Below are 7,074 nucleotides of genomic sequence, written 5' to 3'. Positions count from 1 at the left end.
AGTTTTGGAGAGTTCGCAACAATAACTGCTGGAGAGAACGACCATTGTTATTACCACTTGTCGGCAGGAGTTCTACTCTGTAGCGACTCTATATACAAATGGGATGAGAACGTACAGACAGCTTGGCAAGAAGATAGGTAGGCAGAAAGAGAAAGAAAGAGAGAGGGGGAAAAAGAGGGGGAGGGAGAGGAGAGGAAAGGAGGGGAAAGGAGAGCGAGAGGAGGGAGGAAAAGAGGAAGGAGAGAGAGAGAGAGAGAGAGAGAGGGGAGAGAGAGAGAGAGAGAGAGAGAGAGAGAGAGAGAAAGGCTACAGAGAGGGATAGGCAGAAAGAGAGAGGAGGGGGGGGGAGATGGAGAGAGAGAGAACATATAATTCTGAAAAAATCCCGAAGTTTGTAATCTACATGTAAATTGTGAGTAGGGAAATTTTTATATTGCCTGCATTTACGCATAGAAAATAATGGCAATAAATGAATAGGCAAATAACCACGTCGTGGTATCTATTGACAAAAAAAAAAAAAAAAAAAATCTTTGAATTTAAAAACATCTTTTTAATGGTCTCAACTTTATACTATTCTCCTCTCTTCGTCAAATATCCTCTTCCTCTCTTACGTTCCTTTTCTCTCTTTTCCTTCTCCTCTTCCCCTATTCTTGCCCTCTCCTCTTCCCCTCCCCTTCCGTGATCCTCCGAAATTGAATGCTCATCACACGAGGTTATAACCCCGAAACCCTTCCTGCGGCGTTCCGTCCTCGATGGTACCCCCATCTTCCTCTATCGTCATGGCGATTATTACTGAGTTGCCATGAACGTCGCCTCTCCGGGTGGGGTCGGGCGACATCGATGAGTGCGAGAGGGTGTATTCCGGTAACGAGTATGAAAGTGCAACGGCATTGCAAAATCCAATTCTCACTCCATTTACGCATGTAACAAATTCACTCGCAAAAACCATACATGATAACTTTTATCACCAATGCGCAATATAACAAAGGAACAGTCCTCACAAGAATAACAGAAATTACTTACCTTCGTGGTCGATTACTGCCTTTGAGACCTCCATTCATCTTTTAACATGTTATAGCAGCCGTTCTTATATTGCTAATGATTCTTCACAATAACTATACAATTCAGCGAAAAGGATCATAAAACTCTTGTTGCAGGCAATGTCTTTATAATGGCTTTCAGCCTTACACAAATGCACTTCTTAACAGGCGATAATGCAATATAAGAAAATTTGAATCGAGTTTTAATCGACTTGAATTTAATGCATAAATATAAATGTGGCAACCACCATCTCGCATATTTGTACATATCGATATGTCATTTGCAGATAATTATCCGCCAACAAACCGATACATTTCAAAACATGCTCGTTCTACTGTATATACAATCAAGCTTGCGAAAATTTGTAAAAGTGCGAATTATTTCTTCTCAGAGCTCATGCCATAAGTCTTGAATTGCATCTCCATCCTCTTCTTGGTAAGTTTGTTCTGATTGGTTAGGACGAGAGGCGTGACACGTTTCCACTTTGACAGAAAATGTTAATGAATTCACCTTTTCACTCCTGCTTATGCAACTAACAGGCGAATTACCTAATAGATAAAAGTCGTTTCCCCTTCTGATATAAAAACACCGATGTAAATATTGGTGATGTCCTCGTTTTATGACAATATAAAAAAAGACGAATCAGCACAAAATGCTGGCTAGCTTTTTAGTGATTTACCCCAACCTTTATAACCGCAAAATCGCCTATATTACAAGTATATGGCAAAGAGAAGCATCTATGCAACTCCCTCGTTGGTTACAGTAATCCCCCTTATCAGGATGCGTGCTTCACTGTCAAATTATTTTTGTCTGTTATAAGAACAGAAAAACATTGTAAGATGTCAAAAATAAACTTGCTTGAGGGCATAAATTCAACCAAACTTTACTTCTCGATCTCCGCAATCGTCTTTCTCTCTGCCCACAAATATGCGGTTAAAGATCGAACTAAAATAACTTGCTTTTCTTTCAGCCACCTCTCCGTCGGCCCACTGTAATTTACTTTATCGGGGATTGCTCATCTAGGCACCATTTTTAAAAGTAATGCATACTTACCTTTTATCAAATATCCTTGTACAAAGAGAAACATATTTTTATACCGACATTGCATACACACACACACACCTGGCTACATCTTTTACACAGCGGTATCACGGAGCATTTTCTATAAGCCCCTCTTCCTGTTAGCTGAACACCCTGCCATAAGGGTCATAAAACCGCAGGTGAGTTTGATGTTCTCGTCAGTTGCAAGGACCGTTGCAGGAGGAGCAGTGCGTTGGCTTGAGATGGCTCTGGATGGCTACAAAGACAACAGGACTTGTACTAGACTTAGCAAGCCCGTGGGAGGCGTCTGTCGTGTACTGTCTGTTTTTGGCTGCTTGTGTGTTTGTGTGTGTTTGTGTCGTGTCTCAGTGTCTGTCTGTCTGAATGTTTCTCTCTCTCTCTCTCTCTCCTATCTTCTCTCTCTCTCTCTCTCTCTCTCTCTCTCTCTCTCTCTCTCTCTTCTCTCTTCTCTCTCTCTCTCTCTCCTTCTCTCTCTCTCTCTTCTCTCTCTTCTCTCTCTCTCTCTCTCCTCTCCTCTCTCTCTCCTCTCTCTCTATACAAGTAATTTTTTTTACCAATTTCATATCAAAAAGAGATTGTGTCTCTATTATCATTGATATTATCATTAACACATCTTTTATCATCAGTGTTATCATTACTATAATTACTGTTATCCTCATTATCATTATTAACATCATTTTTAATCATTGTTAATGGTGAGGTTCTTACTTCATAATGATTCCTATTCTTATTATTAATACTGGCTTTACTATCATTATTATCATTTTTGTTATCTTAATTTTCATTATCATTATTGTCAAATTTTTATTATTATTATTATTATCATCATTAGTTGTAGCAGTAATTTTTTTATTATTATCTGAATCATTATTACTATTACTATCCGCCATTTACCAATATCCATGTAAGTATGTACATAAGTGAATACATAAAATAAAAATATGTACACACACACACGTATACATATCATATATATTTTTTTTTTATATATATATTATAAAATATATATATATATATATATATATATATATATATATATATATATATATATATATATATATATATGGGATATATGTACACACACACATACACACAAAGACACATACACACAAAGACAAACACACGCACAACACACACACACGCATACACACATTCCTTCCTAGGTTAGGTTAGGGTTAGGGTTGGGGTTAGTTTAGGTCAGGATAGGTTTAGTTTAGGTTAGGTTAGGTTAAGTTAGGTTAGTTAGATTATTTAGGTTAGGTTAGGTAAGGTGGTTTAGGTTAGGGTTTGGTTTAGGCTAGGTTGGTTAGGTTGAGGTTAGGTTAGGTATATGAGAGTAATTAGGACAATAATTATGATAATAATTATACAATGATAATTATAATGATGATTTGCCTAATAATTGCAATAATAGCAATAACAACACTATTCTAATGATTTTCCTAATAATAATAACGACAATGATAACAGAAATAATAATAAAAGTAATTATTACTGCTCTACTTGAGGACCACCTGGACTCTGAGTTGGTATTGTGTGCAGTCCATTGCCGCAATAAAAGCCAGAAAAACGAAAAGAAAATGCTTATAAAGGAATGATATTGACATTTTCACATGTGCATTCATCCTGTATCTGAATGATTTTGACATCTTCACATGTGCATTCATCATATATGTACAGGGACTCAATATCAGTATAAAATTATACGAAAATGTACGTCATTAAATAAATATTCAGTGACAGTTACAGATGGCATTACATAACGTTGTGCACTAAGGGGAGAAAAATCCCTAATAAACTTTCAGTATTGTCCTATTGGCATGAATGGTGTCCTCAATTATTTACCTTGACGTTATATAGCCGTGTAGAATGAATATATATTTTTGGCACTTGGCAGGAATTTATATATATACTTACATATATTATAATATAATATAATATAATATAATATATTATAATATAATATAATTATAATTATATATATATAATATAATTATATATATGAATATATATAATGTATATAATATATATATATATATATATATATATATATATATATATATATATATATAATATATATATATATATATATATATATATATATGTATATATATATATATATATATATATATATATATATATATATATATATATATATATATATATATATATATATATATATTTAATATAAGTTTAATGTATATAGATAGATTTATATACATAGTATAGATATAGATAATATATATATATTACCCTATGTTATATTACCTTACCTAACATAACCTAAACCTAATTATTAATCTCGAGAGAAGAGGATAATGTTATCTCTGTAATAGCCTCACTTCATACTACAACAAAGGAATTAAAAATTAACCATTTTACAATACCTGATATAAAATAGTGAACTGCAGAGCTACAAGGAAATCATTAGCAACGCCTCATTGTAGAGTGGTGTAGCATGACAGATGCTTCTATAGCCCGTAGTAAACATGCCATCATCAAAACACTTATGGTAACACTTGTGAAAAGAAAATTATCCCTACAATCAAAATAACAACTTAAATCAAAATTACTCACCTGGGGCAGCAGGAATACAGCTAATGTTTTGAGCTCTCGACTGGAACTTGATGGTCTTGAAGAGGCTACGTGTTTACGTTATTTCATAATGAATTGTGATTTTCATAGATTTTAAAATTGCAATGTGATTCCTATATCATGTTATACACAAATGTGTTACTAATTTGTAACACATGAAAGCAAGAAAATGTCATTCAATCACGGGAAAAGTACTGATACAGAAAGGGTTATTTTTCATTAAATGTACAAGCATTGTGTGGCTCAGACTTGATTTTTTATATTATAGTTTGTTGGTGGTTAAGGTCAGTGAAATGATAGTAGAATATTCAGAAATAGTGTCTTGTATGCTCTAATGCAGGCAGATTATGATGGCCATCTGCTTGGGGAATCTGCATAACCAATTTGCAAATTTTTAATGACTCCAGTTCTCAATCCCAGATTGCAAAATGAAATAAGGTATAATTTGGCTCATTCAAGAACCCGCAATCCCATTGAACGAGCATTTGGAGTCCTCAAATGAAGATTCCGTTGTCTCGCTATACCTATGCGGACTAGTTTGGACACAACCATAAATTTGTATTTTGGAAACCATGATGGATAAAGAGTGGGAATGGAATAATGTGACAGAAGTAGTTAATGAAATGCACAATTTGAATGTAGCAGAAAAAGGAGCAAATATAATCAACGTGTGTTCTGAAATGTATTTGGGATCTCTGTTAGAGTTTCATTCTCTTTTGGCAGCTCCTCCATTCTAAAGTATCCTTCAACACACCTGTATCCTCCTCGGTAATGTTCTTAAGCAATTCAGTATTCCGTCCTCACTATTCCAAAGGGCTTTCCTCTGACATGCATCTCCACAAAACTACCATTTGTACATCATTTTAATTAAAAAATTTTTTAAAGATTATTTGAAACAAATGTTTATGTCAATGAAAAATTTTTTCTAGTTTTTTTTTGTTACCAACTTCTGGTCGGAAATGTATTTTTTGAAAGTAATTTTTAATGTCCACAAAATTTTATTTTGACATTGTTGTTATTGCATCAAGTTTAGTAGTAGGAGAAGGCCGTGTGGAAAGTAGGGGGATAAGGTACGGGAATAAATAATTAAACATTCATTAGGGGTTTTTCCACTGACATGTCACCCCAAAAAAGTTACCATTTGTAGATCATTCTATTTGAAGACTATTCAAGGATTATATTGAAACTAATAAAAAACGTCAAACAAAACAATGTTTTTACTAGTTTATTTTTTTTTGTTAGCCAAATGTAAGGGTAGATTAATATATATTTTTTTTTTAATGAAACAAAATGTTTAATATCCACATTGTGGGGTTTAAAACATTATTATAAGTAATTTTTGTTTGAAATTGAGTTTAGTATTTGGGGGAAGACTATGTGGAAGGTGTAAGGATAGGGTAAAAAATAACTGAAAGAGACATTACTGAAGTAAGGAAGATGAAGGATGACATCTCTTTGATGTTTTCATGGCAAGCCCAGTTTTTGTTTTGTTTTTTGTTCTTGCTTTGTATAATAAGATGTCATGAGCTACTTCGCATGTTCTAACAATTCAACCTTTTCTGATGCAGAATAATGACAATAATGATGATAATGATGATAATAATCATAGAGTCCATTTATAATGGGAAATAAAGCTAAAACTAATATAATCCCCTAAGTGAAAAACCTAAACTCTAGCGTATTACAGCCTTTTAGAGAAAGGTCGAAAAAACTTTTCGCTTTTAAATTATAATTTGATTAATTCAGGTAAAATGATGATTTTTAATGATAACTTTTTATTAATAATGAGATAATTATGATGATAATGACTAATAATAATGATAATAATAAAAAGATAATTATAATGGTAATTTTTATAATTACTGCAATAATAAAAATAATTAACCTATTATAATAAGTTTCATACTAATAATGCCAATAGAAATAAGAATATCATTATTGTTATTATAATGAGTATTATTGTCATTATTATTTCTAAAATTATATTATTGTCATTATGATTATAAAAATAGTTATAATGATGAAAAAGACATAATATAGATAATCATTATAACCAATAATAGTATATAAAATTATAATCATAAAACAATGACTATAATGATGATAATCTAGGATAATGACAATAATGATGATAATCATAAGAATAGTGACAATAATGATGATAATAATAATTAAAGTCCATTATAATGAAATAAAAGGGTAAAACAACACAATCCCAAAAGTCCCAAAAAAATTAGTTTTTAGAAAAGGTAAAAAAAAAATTTTTTGCTTTACATAATTTGATATTTTAACTTTTAATTAGGTAATTATGATATTTTTAATTCTTTATTATTTAAAAAAAATGATGATAATTATATATAATGCAATAAAAAAAGA

The sequence above is a fragment of the Penaeus vannamei genome, chromosome 17 (assembly GCF_042767895.1).
Source record: "Penaeus vannamei isolate JL-2024 chromosome 17, ASM4276789v1, whole genome shotgun sequence".
Taxonomy (NCBI): domain Eukaryota; kingdom Metazoa; phylum Arthropoda; class Malacostraca; order Decapoda; family Penaeidae; genus Penaeus; species Penaeus vannamei.
This window is presented reverse-complemented; position numbering follows the sequence as displayed.